This window comes from Thermobia domestica, chromosome 14 (assembly GCF_964235325.1).
Source record: "Thermobia domestica chromosome 14, izTheDome1.hap1.1, whole genome shotgun sequence".
NCBI classification, from domain to species: Eukaryota; Metazoa; Arthropoda; class Insecta; order Zygentoma; family Lepismatidae; genus Thermobia; species Thermobia domestica.
In genome coordinates, this window is record NC_137467.1 from 20,471,002 (window position 1) to 20,487,810 (window position 16,809).

The 16,809-nt window shown below is 38.1% G+C and overlaps 2 protein-coding genes across 2 annotated transcripts in view; one reads left to right on the plus strand and one right to left on the minus strand.

Annotated features, from left to right (window-relative positions):
- Positions 1–16,809, minus strand: part of Ir76b (Ionotropic receptor 76b) — a 510,549-nt gene that overhangs the window by 202,443 nt on the left and 291,297 nt on the right. The window lies entirely within an intron of this gene.
- The window catches only part of LOC145669568 (uncharacterized), a 169,162-nt gene continuing 154,097 nt past the window's right edge, over positions 1,745–16,809 (plus strand). The window contains exon 1 of the mRNA XM_081737783.1: positions 1,745–2,152. The gene's annotated coding sequence lies outside the window, so the exon portion shown is untranslated. The remainder of the gene's footprint in view (positions 2,153–16,809) is intronic.

Below are 16,809 nucleotides of genomic sequence, written 5' to 3' on the forward strand. Positions count from 1 at the left end.
ATTCTGATTTTGAAAAAGATTGTTTAAAAGAACTGTATATAAGTAACTTTCCGACGAAGAATTGGAACATGCACTATGCTGCCACCTATGGAGAATATTTATACTACTGAAAAGTATAAAAATTTGTAGCCAGTTTGCAGCAATGTATTGTCTAAAACAGACGTGTGCAACAGCCGGCCCACGGGCCATATGCGGCCCGCTGATCAATTACTGAAAACAATAATTATTATAATTTTTCTTTTCTACAAAATCTGTTAACAGAGAACTGGAAATTTTCCATCGATCACACAGTGCGAAATGTGGTAACGCCCTGAAGACAAGCACTTGGCAAGCGCAGGTACTTGGGGGAAATTTCCCTCGGTATAAGGATTGCTAGGTGTAGCGATAAAGTTCTAAATACATTATTCTGCTCCTATTTAGTTAGTAAATATTGTGGTTACCAGTATAATAGTTGTTTTGTGTTATTGTGATGTAAATTACGATGAACATGTTCCATCATTTAATAGTATACTATTAAATTGTCGTAAAATTGATATACTTACAGTGAGGCCCGCGACGCCATTTAGTGCTCTGTGATTGGCCCGCCCACTGTTCCAAGTTGCTCACCCCTGGTGTAAAAGATTGGATATGTCCCCTTTTCTTCGAATATTTCAGTTAAAGCTAGGCTATTCCAAACCTCGACACGAGTGCATGGACGAGTTACGGGGAGCATGGGGGGCAGTGCCCCCCAATTTTTTTTAGAAAAAATAAAATTCACACTTATAAGATCCTTCAATTCTCATTTTTGTTTATCGTGCCCCCCCAACAGACGCAAGGTCTTCCCCCCCAGCAGACAATTACTAACTCCGCTCATGCACGAGTGTTGCCCACGAGAGAAGAGGAGAAATAAGATAATCTCATCGCGTCTCACAAATTTTGTAAAAGAAAATCTCTCGTTTCGATTCTCAAAGTTTCTTTCTCTCATTTCGGGTTCTCTCGAAAAGCTTTTGTTTATATAGCCTACTTGACATCTTCAAAGGGTTGTTGGAAGAATCTCGCAATTAGCCACGGGAATGGGGTGAAGGTACACGAAACGATCCCCTCCTAAATGGGTGTAAGATTTCCGAGAAGAAACACACAAGAAACTACTACTCCTTTGTACTAGTTTATAATCTGTGTATTGGAGGAGAGAATTTGCGCGAAGAATGTAAAAAAAAAAAAAAGTATGACAGGACTTGTTAATATTTTGAGTGTAGTTGCTATGAATGAGTTCCTCGTTGTTTGTGATTATAAATAAAGTTCGTTGGTGTTCGAGCAGGATTGAGTATAGACCCCCCCCCCAGTGATTTTTAACAAATCATAGTGATTCTAACGATTCATACTAGTTCATAATGAATCGGAATCGCATGTTATAAAGATTTGAGATGTAAATCTTGTGGTAAAGAAGCTTTAGTATAAGTAGTAGTAGTAGTAGTAGTTAGTAGAAATAGTAGTAGTAGGAACGGGTTAGAAGCCCCGCAGGGGTTAGTTGGGTTCTGTTCTCGATATAAGTAGTAGTAGTAGTAGTAGTACCAGTAGTAGTAGTAGTAGTAGTAGTAGTAGTAGAAGAAGTAGCAGTAGTAGTGACTCTTCCAGTTCCGGTGACAAAGAACTGGGGGGAGCGGGCTATACACAAACCTTTGAGCAAAGTGTAAGTTTGGACGTCGGGCAGACAGTGATAATGGTATTATATTCCCAAAATCATCAAACGATAAAAAGTTTAAAATTATTAAACACTAATATACATCGTAATTTCTCCTTGTGAAAATTCTATCAAGATTAACAATACGATACAACCACAAAAAACAACACGTCCTACGCAAACGGATTTTTCAGTGGCATCAAAACATAAAAACCTTCAAAGTGATAATATCAAGCTTATTCAAGGTGATGGTGTCCAAAACATATTAGTTAAAATCTTCAAGGTGTCTATTTTAAATTGAAAAAAACATATTTTCCAGAATAAACAGTGCCTTGTTAAAACTAAAACAGTTTTTAGTAATACTATAAAACCAGGCATTTTTAAAAATTATCATCATTCGACCTACACCTGCTAAGAGTGTGGTATGGTACAATTATTCTGCGTCCAGAGGAACCACCCAGGACTGACAGCGGTGATGGAAGGCCTGTGTTTGTGAGTATGAGCTTTGCGCTGATGAACTTTTACATAACATAAATGTCGTGAGGGGAGGACTACAAGACATTATAAACACACGAAAGTATCAGGGATTTCTCCTTGATAAACCCTACCATCGTACTACTTATATTTCACATCATGATATTGTAAATATTGTTTGTATCGTTTACATTTATGGTGACGGTTTTAATAAATACCACAAATATATGACACTTGTCATTTTATTAAAATTCTGACTACTTAACGTGACAGTTTATTGTTGCTACATTCAGTAACATAATTAGTATCATATTATTAAGCAACATTAATAAACATATTAATGGTAAGTTTATAACGGATTTTTTGTGCTGTATAGTTTTGATAGTTTCGTTACATAGCGACGCCCAGCGTGAAAAGCCTGGTAATGCGGAATGGATAAGTTACACAAAGCAAGGAAAACAATTCGTTCTTCTTTCACAAAGACAGTGAATAATTTTGAAGAGGAACTGAAACAAGCTACACTGTCTGTAGATAAGACATAGTTATATGTTATGAAATGGGATAGACTGTACAAGGACATGTGTGCAATTGATGAGAATATTCTAGATGCACTTCTTTCCAGCGAGGGTGCAGAAAATGAGGAGCAGTACCAAGTGGAGTGTCAGGTAAAAGAAGCGTATAGAACACGAATGAATGAGGTATAGATGAAGAGTGCAAAGTTTACCAATGGTGATTTTGACAGGTGTAATACACGAAAGGTTAGTGAGCCGAAGAGAAAGCTGGAACTTAGGTGACTGGCTTAACGTGTGGAGTCAGTTTAGACGCATACATTGACGACGAACAAATAGAAAAGGAGGATAAGTTTCAGTATCTTCGTCAAGCAATAGCTTCAGGTACACGTGCGTCAAATGTTGTGGACAGTTTTCCTCCCACTGCAATAAAATTATGACAAAGCTATTGAAAGTCTGTAAAATTGTTTCGGACGTACAGAGCTTTTAACAAAGTATTATGTTCGCGAATTGTTAAGTTTAGTTTATACAAAATGGGCCGTATGCAGTCATTTTGACGCGTGATTAGTGCCATACTAAAGAGTTCGACTAACATAAGGTTCCTGTAGTACTCAGGCCTTTAGTATGACACTAATCATACTTCAAAACAACTCTGCATAAGGCGGAATGTGTCTACCGGAAAGAGTAAATTACCCTTCTTTCGTTTATATGATCATTTGGAGTCGCACTTAAAGGAGCAGTTCGAGTTAAAAAGAAGTTTGGTGCAATAGGAAAAGTAACAAAAAATAAGAGACCCGTATTTTTTTATATCTTGATAGGCCGTCTCGTTCAACTTCTACAGGTATTTCTTTTTGATGAATCGTAAATGCTGACGTCACTGGTGGGATACGCGAGAAACTCAATGTGAGTCAGCAACCACTCCCTTGTACGCAGCTGATAAACCTTTAATAGTGCATTGGATTTAATAGATTGTGTTTTTGATTTGTTAGCAGTCTTGCTCTGTGTTGAATTCTTGAGGAACGTTTTACTTAGTTGTTTTTCCTACAGCATTAGTATAAAACAGAGTAGCGAGAGAGAGAGAGCAGTAATCACGTTTGTTGTGCGAAACAGTGTTTCTTCCAGACATGTTTTTAGGGTGGCACTGTCTCCCGGAGCTCTGAGAGATTGCCCCGGAGGAGACCAAAATAATACGTCTATAATATAATAAATATAATAGTACTGTGTAAAAATAATGTACCTCTCCGAATACTAAGTGTCCCCTCCCTCCGGAATTTTTTTTCTGAAAGAAACACTAGTGTGAAATAGAAAACACGTGTTAGTACAGCGCTTGCTGTGTCTGTGAAGTGAAGTAGACATGCCTAACACCTGTTGTGTTTTCGGTTGTAATTTTTGTGGAATTAAAGCTGAGGACATAAAGTATCTTTTTCTTTTTTTAACGTTTCCAAGTCGTGAGAAATCACCAGATCGATATAAATTATGGCTCAAGAAAATCAATGGAAAAAAAATGTATCAAATAAAATCACTCGTGTTCCAAACATCTTGAAGATCCTGCCTTCGAGAAGTCAAATTTGCTGAAAGAAAAGTTAATGCCAGTGGCGGATCTAGGCTGGGGCCGGGGGCCTAGGCCCCCCAGTTTTTGAGTGACAAAATTGATTTAAGCTATTATTTAGATATTTTTGAAAGTTTTTAGTAAACATGATATACATATCATAGTCTGGGTTCTGACTCCCCCCCCCTCAATGAGTTTTTACCGTCTAGATCCACTTTTGGCTAATGCTAGGAGAATTATTTACACGCAAACAGAAAGAATGCTGTTCCAAGTATATTATTGAAAGGTTTAAAATCCAAGCTATTGAACAAGCACCGATCTATGTTTATTTACCAACGTACAAATATCGTACAAGACGCAATTGACGGTTGGAGTCAAGACGAGGCATTAGAGGGTAATAGAGACGATGTCACTCATGATTCTGAAGATACTGCTTTAGAAATAAGCTATACAATGTGAATTAGGGAGTGAAATATACCGGCTTGTAGAAGGAATCAGTGACGATGACTGTTCCTCAAGACATTGATTCATCGTTTAATTTCTCTGTATCATGTGACAATGATGATGAAACGGGTGATGAGAGTTGTTCCGCGGACAGCTATGCGAATAAAAGAAATTTAACCGGTGAAGTGTTTTTCGTATTCTGGCAAACTTTACAGATGTTATTTCATTTTTGCCTCATTTGTTACGCTCCTGTACATACCTTGAAGCACAAAATTATAGGGTCAGCGTTAAAAATTGCAACAAAACGTGAAAATGAACATACATATGTTTGGGAATCGGAAGAATGATTAAAGAAAAGATACTTAGGTGTTGCAGCAATCTCGTCCGCCATCTATTTACATGATATTGGTTTCGATTTTTTTTTTTTAAACACTAAACTTATGCTTTATAGGATTCCGTTTTATAATATTATAAAAACGTTTGTACAGCCCACCATCAGATATCATTTTCTACATGCAGATGATATTTGTAAGTCTTTGCAATGAGTTCTGGAAAAGGAAACCGCACTTGGAACGTGCCACCGCACCTCTCACAAGCGAAATGCTTGACACTGTGAAGTATGTAAGCCTGCTCTCTCTCCTTGACCACCTATGACGTCATCACAAAATCTTTCTTCCTCTGTTGCTCGCTAACGACTGAACGTATCGTTATCAAACAAACACCATTCCTTTTAGAATTTTCAACTCTACAAATCGAAATAAATTGTAAAAAATGCATTTCTAAGTCGAACTGCTCCTTTAAGATCATTTGGTCTAACTAGTGAAACATATTCGTCTATATTATTTTCCCTTGTAGAATCTTGTTTACCGGAAAACATTTTGCATATTTGGTTACGTCATACAGGCGAAAATTCTGATCATAATAAAGAAAACATGGACATCTACAATGATAAACTGAAACGATTGTTGACATTTTAAAGGTGTGAACAAGAAGGTGAAGAAAGAATCAAACTAGCACAATCAGGTTTTAGTGTAGTAGATCATAGATTACATAAAGACGCAACACAAGAAAGTGTCCTTACAGCAAACACGTTATTTTCGAGTGAAAACCACAAGTGTGAAACCTGTGTTTTCTGTGATTAGGAACATAAAGAACGGAATTGTATAAAGGCAAGAATGATGTCATTAGAGCAAAACAAGAAAATTTTGTTAGAGAAGAGATATTGTTTCATTTGTCTTCGTCAAAATCACCAAGCGAAGACGTGTAGATAAAATGTTTCTTTCTAGTGCAAGGGTAATGTGGTCATGTGTCCAAGAATACATATTACAAGAAATAAAGAAGAGAAAAAGGACAGTAAAGGACAAGTATGCGCATTAACAAACCAAAACTTCTGTGCGCAATATTTGTTACAAACCTTAAAGGTTAAAATCAAAGTAAATGGTAAGGTTAGTATAGTTCGAGCTTTAATTGATAGCGGTTCGCAAATACCTTAAACGAACTATGAGTTAATTGAGACACACAAACTCTTCGGTCGTGTTGAGGCTCCAAAGAAAAGTCATAAACGTTACGAAATTGCAGTTAGTGATCCCAGAGAACAACACACGGTGAAATTCGAAGTATTAGAGAAACCAGTTCTTTGTAGCACCATCATGCGTTTGAAAAGTGGACCACGGTTAAAAGAACTAAAAGAAAAAGGTATTTGGGTCAGCGATCTAAACGACAATAATTCAGATATAGAATTGTTAGGATTTAGATTACTGAACTTTCGCCATCTAAGGCCATTTAGCCCTTCGCGATTTGAGAGATGACGTCCCTCGGCGAGCACACAATCCGGGAAAAGGGAAGGAAGAAAGGATTGGGGAAGGAAGGAAGCGACCTGGGACCTATAAGTTAGGTACCACCCCGTCATTTGCCTGGTGTGAATGAAAAAACCCAGGAACACCTAATGCAGGGTGACTGACCTGAAAAGCGTGTTACACTTTTTCGACCGAGTGACCTCACCGCGAATCGAACCCAGGACCGATAGAATTGTTGTTAGGGTCAGATATCGCAGGTAAATTGTTGTGTGGTAATGTATGCACACTGAATTTTGGACTTGTTGCAGTTGAAACATTACTTGGATGCATAGGTGCCGACTTGAAGAAAACATTGGGGGGGCCAAACAATGAATCATATTCAGCTGATTTCTATTAACTGCATGATGAAGGCCCCCTTCCCTCCCCCATATCTGGGTTCGCTGCGGGGGCGGCGCGGTGGCTCAATGGTAGAGTGTTCATAGTGATGGGCAGTGGGAATATTCCCGGTGGGAAGAAAAAAATGGGAATATTCCCGGTTTTTTTCCCCTGGCATATAAATTCCCGGGAAGGAATTTATTTCCATTTCTTTATTATTTTATCTTACAAATTATAGGAATCGTGTGGCTAATTACAGTACTTTATTTTCATTTATTATGATTTACTTCTAGGCTTTAAATAATTTGGAGATTAAAAAATAAAATTCGTTGACTGTACTTTATATAACTAATCATATGATTTATTAGTTCCATTTCTATTTGCACTAAAATGTAGCAAAGTACTAATTTACAAATGATGAAAAAGAACCAGTTTGTAAAGTAAGGTAGAAATTATGTAGAAATAGAGATGAAGTACAATTAATACACCCCGCAGTATCGTTAGTAATAGACGTAGGTCTGTCTCCTATCTCTGACTCAAATTTCTAAAGAGGTGCTCGGACTTCTCTTACATGTGAATTAACGCACGGAATTTAGAGAAATAGATAGGAAGAAAGGTCGTATGTGGCAATGTTACGTGCTAAATTATAAAGATGTTAGTATCTTGCAAATTTCGTGAACATAAATATGTATGCGCAAATGTTGATAAATTGGTTAGACATGTATCTTCTGGCAGTTACCCAATCTAATTTGTTTATAACATTTAAAAATTTAATATGTTTATAATATCAGTAGTAAAGTGAAGTATAGAAAATCCGCTTACTCATAAATTTAAACTGTTTAGCGGTGTAAAAATATTTGGACTTACTGTACCATTTTTTCCACATATTTACTTTCATAGAACATATTGTAAGTAAATATACATTTATGCGTACTCTCTAAATATAATAAAATATTAATAAAGTAACATAGTACCGTTCAGAATATACATTTTAAAGAATCCTCTGGAGACAACTGTAATAATATACTGTGAGAAAAAAAAACGAATTTAACTTTCAAATCACAATGTAGTAATAGAATGCAATTTTCTTTGTGATTGTACATAAATTCCCGGAAAAATTCCCATTTTGGGAGTCTTCCCGGGAATATTCCCGAAAAAATATCTTCCCGGCAATTTACTCATCACTAAGCGTTCACCTCCTGTGCTTGGGGTCCCTGGTTCGATCCCAGCTCGCGCCGTGTGGATTTTGTGGTGGACAAACACCGTGCTCGTGGGTTTTCTCGGGGTTCTCCCCTTTCTTCCCACTTTCTTCATTCCACCACTACATTCATTTCTCTAATCACCGTCTCCTTTAGCCTAACCGGCATAACCGTAGGACGTAAATCTCAAAGATTTCATTTCATATTTTTCGGTTCGCTGCGGAATTCACGACCTAAATCAAATTCGCTTAAAGGCATTAAAACAAATTCAAGTTCAAAATTTGGGAACTTCACTGCAACTTGGTGCACCACACTGATCTTTACTTTTCATATCAGTGCTGCCAGAGTGTCGGTTGGGCTTCAGTGCTCTATTACAAACAAGGTTTCGAAAACGGCATTGTCTATCGAATGAGAAGGCTGTTACTAATATTGAATTAATGACACGACGAAGTTTACTACAGGAATTATTGTTCCTCTTTACTAATTCTTTCTCGATTGAATTATATTGGGGGGGGGCGAGGACCCCACCTTTAAATATTGGGGGGGGGCAAAAGTGTCCTGCCCCCCAAAGTCGGCGCCTATGCTTGGATTAGGGATGCGCACGAATCGAGACATGTCTCGAATCTCGACTCGACTCGACTCGAATTCGAGTCGAGATTCGAGTCGAGACACACTTTGTAAAATTCGAGACGAGTCGAGACAAACGAATTTCTCGACTCGAATTTTCGAGTCGAGTCGAGACAGCTGCTTAAAATCTCGACTCGACTCGAATGTCTCGAAAATCTTTCTATAATTTTTAATATTATTTTGAAGAAAGTACTCACTCAAAAACACTCGACACGAGAATTTTGGGAGCTCCTCCCTGGCTAAGCGGTTAGCATACGCGCCTTTGGCGCGGGAGACCCGGGTTCGATTCCCGGCGGGAGCTCATGTGGTTCGGATTCCACGTTAATCAGTAGGTCCACGTCTCACATAGCCTCGCTGCTGAAAGGGACGCTAAACTGAAATTTAACTCAACTCAACGAGAATTTCGGAAACTGCAGGACTTGTCAGGTGTTCGACGAGTGCTGTGGTGATTGTCTTCAACAAGTGGCGAAACCAAGGGGAAAGGACGTCCAAATGTCGAGGGGTTGGGCGCCCCCCACCTGATTACAGATATCGGACGTCGTAGGCTGGGCAGACTGGTAAAACAGAACAGGCAGCGAACTGCGTTGGAACTAAGATCAGAGTTTAATGCTGGGCAAAGTACAAGTATGTCTGAACTAGTGTTGTCAAATTTCCGGAAATTTTGAACCTGTTTTTTTTAAAAAAACACGTTTTTTTCGATTTTCCGGAAAAATGAAAAAATAAATATGTTTGTATTAGCTTAATTTTACTAGTAATGATATCCCCTTTTTTTTCAAACACGCGAAAAATCTAAGTTCAAAAATTTCAATATTGCGAATATTAAAAAATAGCACTCGAAAATAAAACTATTTCATTATCTATATATTAAATATCTATTTCATAATTAATAAACTATTAATTATGAAATAATTAACTAATAAACTATTTCATAATTATTATCTATATATTAAAATACTAGATTTACGCGTATATGTTTCTCCTCACAGAAAAGTTTATATGTTTGTCTCCAATCCTTTCAACAATGAGATCTCGAACCCACAAGTGCTAGAAACGTGCCGTTTTCATTTGTCGATTCCAAATTTTGTGTAAATTGTCCAGTTCTAATTGAATATTAAAAAAAAACATGACCATTAGTTCTTTATTACATTTTTAGGGGTACACTAGAAGCACTGTGGGGGCGCGGTGGCTCAGTGGTAGAGTGTTCACCTCCGGTGCTTGGGGTCTCTGGTTCGATCCCAGATCGCGCCGTGTGGACTTTGTGGTAGACAAACACCGTGCTCGTGGGTTTTCTCGGGGTTCTTCCGTTTCCTCCCACTTTCTTCATTCCACCATTTCATTCATTTCTCATCATCACCGTCTCCTTTACATTCATTTCTCATCATCACCAAGATCTAGCATCTTGACTTTAGCATCTTGGCAAAATCTCATTCTTTCCTCTGGAGAACAGAAAAAGAACGAAAATTTAGATGGCTCACTGACCGTTGGGAATTATTCCTTAGTTGAAGCGATGGTTGGAGTAATAAAACCAGTTAGTATTTCCGCTGTTGTATTGTTGAATTCACAGAAATGTTCAAAAATAAGCAAAACGTGACTCTGCCTGCACAAGATGTTTACCACCCCATAGTTTTATTATTGTCAACTGAACCCTGAGTGTCTGGGATGTTTCTGTCCCTTCTCACTTTACAACTTGAGAGGGGAGGGGGTATAATCCTCAGGGGACCACTAGTATAAGTGCTGCGTCGGAAGCGGCATGTTTTGTATATATTTCTTAAAATGTTATCCATTCATAAAGTATAAATTCCCCCTTCCTCCCCTGATTCTCTTTCCAATACAGAGAACCGACTCTTTAAATGAAGAAAGAACCCTGAACCCTCCCGAAAATGCTAAAATGAATGATGCGTACAAATAACAAATCTGTGTATGAATCAAATAATGCAGATACATGAGAAGATGATGACGAAGATAACAGTGCTTGATGCAGCGCAGTCCACCACATGTAAATAGATTTGAAGTGTTCATATTTGTGTATGTGTACGTGTGTATGTACTTGTTTCTGAGTATTTATATCCGCGTGTCTTGTAATTGCTATATTAATATCCACAGGATTAAGTGAAAGTATAAAATGAATTTGATGACTGCCAAATTGACGTCACCTTGGTAAGTCATTATTGTAAGATTATAGTTTAGCGTCGTTTTCAGGAGCAAAGCTCTACAAGACGTGAACGTACGGTTTAACGTCGGATTTGAAACACATGAGCTCCTACCATGAATCAAACCTCGTTCGAGAAAGGCGCATACGCTAACCACATACAGTAGCAACGGGGAGCTCAACATTTAGTAATATGTATTAAGTTGTAAAAGTATATTCGTTTAATTTTCACTAATATAATGTTCACAATGTAAAGCATTCTCTAGGCACGTTATCTTGTTTAAAAACAAAAAGCCTATCTCTTATGTTTCCGTCTCGGGGTTGGACTGCGGGACGATAGAAATCTGAAAGAGATGTTTTTATTATTGTACAGTAGATCTGCTCCTTCATAATCTCCGTGTTTGATAAGAATGAACCTCCCTGGCTCACAAAAATGTATACGTAATATAACAAACCATGCACATGAAATGCCAGACTAATATAGGAAACATTGAAGATGCCCCCCTAGAAAATTTTCTTCAGCCGCCTATGTCTGGAGGTACATAATTTCGCAACTCAGTGGATACGATTGAATGTATTCAAAGTCCACTGATTTACCCATCAAATTTAAATTTTATAAAAATATTCTCAGTGAATACTAACCTGAGAACTATTTTTTTAATGCGATCGCTAAAGGAGTTTTTTCTTTCACCAGGTCTCGGTAATCGTTCGGCACGAAAACTGAAGTTTCCACAAATGTTTCCCCAGCAAATTTTTTGAGAACGGGGTCCTCCAGGAGCGTTATTTAGGGGGTAATTCCTACGTTTGTTATATACATATATAGATATAGATAGATATAAATATAGATATACTGTATATATATCAAGATAGGTAGGAGCGGGTCTTTAAAATTAGTTCGGAAAGATACTATGAAAATCTGGCATAATTTGCAAGAATCTATCTAGTCTAATATAAATAAAATAAATAGTTTGTTTGTGTGTTTGTCTGTCTCTATGTGGCCTGGGGACCAGGCGAGTGGACCGAGAGTTACCAAATTTTGGTCAGGGGTACCTTAGCCCAGGCCCCAGATCAAGACGAATCTTTTTTTTTCAAAATTCGAACCAGGGGGTCTCAGGGGGCTCTTACAGGGACATGTAAAAGTGGTAGAAAATGGCCGATATTACTGTCGAATTCATAGTTTTCGCAGTGCTGAAATCAATGGTGAAACTCTGATCACATCTCTTTCAGAGTTGAAATATCGAGACATATAAAAGTAATCCCCAATGACCGATATTAGTGTCAAATCCATAGTTTTCGCGGTCGCTGAGATCAATAGTGACACTTCCATTAGCGATGATTTGCAAATTCAGCTACAATTGTATGTGGGCCGGGAGTCAGCGGGGGGGGATACCGAAACATGTAAAAGTAATACAAAATGACCGTTATTAGTGTCAAATCCATAGTTTTGGCGATCGCTGAGAACAATGGTGACACTTCCATTAGCGATGATTTGCAAATTCACCTTCATTTCGACTCGGCTGCGGAAAAGCTTGTCTTGTGTTGTTTCTTTTTATATACTTGACTTTTGAAAGTAGAGGGTCTACTCTTGGTAGAATTTTGCAATTAGCATATCGGCGTGGCAAGGATAGTGGGGTGAAGGACTAATGAGATCCTGGTCCACCAAAGAATTTTCTGTCCGTCTTAAATGAGGTTCTTTTAAGTGATATTGAGAGAAAATGAAGAATGTTCATAATAGATTGTGTTTTTAAAAAAGATCGAAAATCCTCAACAATCCACTACTTAATTTTTTTTATTTCGGTATCAAATTATGCGATCAAGATAAATCGTGGGCACCTCACAGTGTGTGCAGAATATGTGTAGAGACACTGAGATCCTGGGCAAACGCTAATTAGAAAAGAATGCAGTTCGGAATACCCATGGTGTGGAAGGAGCCTTGAAACCATCATGTTCACTTTATTTCTGTGCAATAAATGTTAAAAGATACAATGCAAACAACAAGAAGGGTATTCTGTATCCGGATAATATAGCTTCAGCAATTCGGCCAGTTCCTCTTGGTGAAAATCTACCGATTCCCAATCCACCAGACACTATGGATGTTTTATCATCATTTATTAGTAGTGAAGCAAATGTTCCATGCCAGGATGATAGCAACTATCGTATCACGATTCAGCAGCTGTTTACACAATCAGAACTTAATGATCTTTTTCGAGATTTAAATCTACCAAAGGAGAGTACGGAAGTTCTTGGGTCTAGACTTCGTTCGAAGTACCTTTTGGACAGTGGGACACATTATTCATGGTATAGACACCGAGAGAGAGAATTTGTTCCTTATTTCTCTGAAGAAGACGGGTTAGTGTTTTGCAACAACATTCCATCTGTTGTGGATGCTTCTTATAACGCATCCGATTGGAGACTCTTTATAGATGCATCGAAATCCAGCCTAAAAGGAGTTCTTCTGCATAGTGGAAACAAACTTGGATCAATTCCTGTAGCACACTCTGTTACACGGAAAGAAATGTACAATATCTTGAAATTAATACTTTCTAAGTTAAAATACGAAGAAAACACGGTTGGTCTGTTTTCGGGGACTTGAAAATCATACGTTTTCTAATAGGAATGCAGCCAGGATATACAAAATACCCATGTTTTTTATGTGACTGGGATAGCAAGGTCAGAGACAAGCACTGGATGTACGGTTCACTAATTGATCGAAATAAAGTGCTACTTCCACCACTTCATCTGAAACTGGGACTTATGAAGGAATTTGTGAAAGCTGTGGACAAGAATGGCGGTGTTTCCGATACATAGCTAATACTTTTCCATCACAGAGTGCAGCAAAACTTTCGGAAAGTATTTTTACAGGACCACAAATTAGAAAACTGTTAGTAGGTGACACATTAAAAAAAAATCAATGACCGAATTGGAAAAGAACGCCTGGTTAAGTTTCCAAAATGTTGTAGGTATCTTTCTCGGAAACAAGAAACACCCTGACAATGTAACAATTGTAGAAGATATGTTGACCCATTTTCGCTCACTTGGGTGTAATATGAACTTCGAAATACATTTTCTACATTCTGATCTCAACGTTTTTCCTGCCAATCTTGGTGAGGTCAGAGAAGAGCAAGGGGAAAGATTTCACAAACATATTTCTGAAATGGAGAGCAGATATCAAAGCAGATGGAATATCACAATGTTGGCAGACTATTGTTGGCTGATGAAGAGGGATGGTGACAGTTACGATAGAAGTTGTAGGAAAACACAGACGCGTGCATTTAAAAAGGAATAAGTGGCTTCTCAATGTACTTGAGAGCCAGCGCAAGTAAGTGTATTTAACATTATACCGTAGGAAATAAGGTTTATGATAGTATGTGTGTATAGCATTGTTTAGTGTAACCAAAGCAATCTAGTTTATTTGTTTTATTGAATTGTTCTGCAGTATTATTCGTGCCAACCGAAAATGAAATGAAAATGAAATCTTTGAGTTTTACGTCCCACGGTTATGCCGGTTAGGCTAAAGGAGACGGTGATTATGAGAAATGAGTGAAATGAAGAAAGTGGGAGGAAACGGGAGAACCCCGAGAAAACCCACGAGCACGGTGTTTGTCCACCACAAAGTTCACTTGGCGGGGGCTGGGATCGAACCCGGGACCCCAAGCACCAGAGGTGAACGCTCTACCACTGAGCCACCGCGCCCCCTCCCTTCCGAAAATATATAATACTATATACGTATATTGAAATCATGGCAGTGTTCGAAATAAAGATTGCAAATTGTAAGAAAACCTGACGTGATAGGCATAAATGGATGTCATTTCTGTAATCAGCAAAAATAATTTAGGATCACCTATTAGTTTGTAAACAACCGAAACTTTTTTTCAAAATTTTGACCAGTGTTATTAATTAGTTATATAAAGTACAATCAACGAATTTCAATGGTTTTAATCTACAAATCATTTAAAACTTAGAAGTAAATGATAATAAATTAAAGTAATTAGTCATATTGTTCTTATTACTTGGAAAGTAGTGATGGGTCGTTACTTGCGGAGTCGTTACAAAGTAACGACTCTTCTTGAGTACTCAAAGGAACGAATACCGAAAAGAACTCAAAGGACTCGGATTCACTTCGGAATCTTTTGAGTCCAAGGACTCAAAGTATTCATTTGGATTCGGATTTAAAGTTAGACATATGATTCCTGGAATCAATTCGCGTCTGCATTGGAGAGATTGACAAGATTTAGTAACGAATACTCACACGAAACAGACAGAAAGACACGTTGTTGGAAGCACATGGCTATTATAGTGCGCATGCGTTAAAAAAAAAAAAAAAAAACATCTTCATTGCTTGATTCTTCTGCTTGTTGAGTGCTCTCTCCTCTTCGCCCTTATGCACGCTTCGTGAACGACGTAAACAGGACGACGAAGCTAAACTGTTCCCCTCCCCTTTCTCACGGCATGACAACTTTTAACATCCAGCGGTCAGAATCCACGGCTTTAGCCATACAAGCGAACAAACAACAACAATTGTTAAGGTTTGATCAGATTTACTAACATAAATATAAGCTATATTTAGTTGGGGGGAGTAACTACATGCTAGTCCTCCTGCACGCCTGATTCTGAATTTTTCGATGCCAATTCAGTAACGTCATTTCAGATTTGGCTTGGGGGGGCAAGACCCCTTGATATATATAAAAGCGTCATTTCAGATTTGGCTTGGGGGGGCAAGACCACTTGATATATATAAAATTTCACTGACTTATTACTATTCTATTGGTAAAATCTAAATAAATCTCAAACTCAGGGGGGCAAATGCCCCTCCCTGCCCCCTAAATGACGCCCCTGTGCCAATTATTCGATCAGGTTTGATCAACGATTTTCAATGTTTGATCAACTTTACTAACATAGAAATAATGGTTAGAAAATGAGGGGGCCAGTCCTCCTACACCGCAATTCGACTTTTTCTTATGTCAGTAATTTGATCACCAATTTTTAACGTTTGATCAGCTTTAGTAACATAAATTTAGTATATTTAGCTTCAGTATATTTAGTAGGGGGCTAACTACACGCTAGCCCCCTCTCCGGCTATGGCTTAAGGAACCAGATATTTCACAGCAGCAGAAGCAAAATGTCTCCATCTGTTGCCATTTTGAGCAGCTCCAATTCAATTTGAATCCTTATACGGCTGTGTTCTAATTGTCAAATATACGGCTGTGTTCTAATTGTCTAGTACTTTTATTACATTTGTAATAAGCAAAATCGTTTTGAAATACAATTATTAGAATTAAGTAGATGTAAATTTTAAAATACCGCAAAGATAACACAATTTCTCATTTAATGTCGTTAAATTCATTTTTCTAGTCTCTTTCTTCACATAGATTTTTTTGAATCGTAATTTGTGGTAACACTGCAAATGTCTACAGATATAAACGCTAATGGTTGCTTTTATGCATCTTTTCTGGTGCATAACACCATTATCTATGATTATGGTTATTTACATTCCAGTATTAGCTTTCATTCTTGACAAACTAACAGACAAAAGAAAAAAAAACGTTAAAATGTCATCAGAGTCGACGTATTACCTGCTCTCAAAGTTTCTATTTCATCCGTAGGATTATAGGATTAGGAATTAGGTTTCTGGGCTTTCAGCATGAATGGCTACGTTAGCCCATCACGTATAAGGGATGACGCCCTCGGCTATCCGGGGGAAGGGGAAGGAATTAAGCGGCCTAGGATCTATATATTAGGTACCATCCCGGCATTAGTCTGGTGTGAATGAGGAAAAAACAGGAAAATCCAATCAGGATGGCTGGCCTCAGAAAGATTTTACACTTTTTCGACCGAGTGTCCCCACCGGGAATAGAACCCGGGACCGCTCGCACCAAAGGCGAGAGAGTGTTAGCGGCTACGCTATGCGAGGCCACTCTTACAATTCTTGCGCAGAAAGTACCGGTACCTGAAATTTTTGAACCTTGTCGAATATGTCACTTGTAGTCAGTATGCTAATTAATTTATTTACGGAGGGCAGAACCCAAG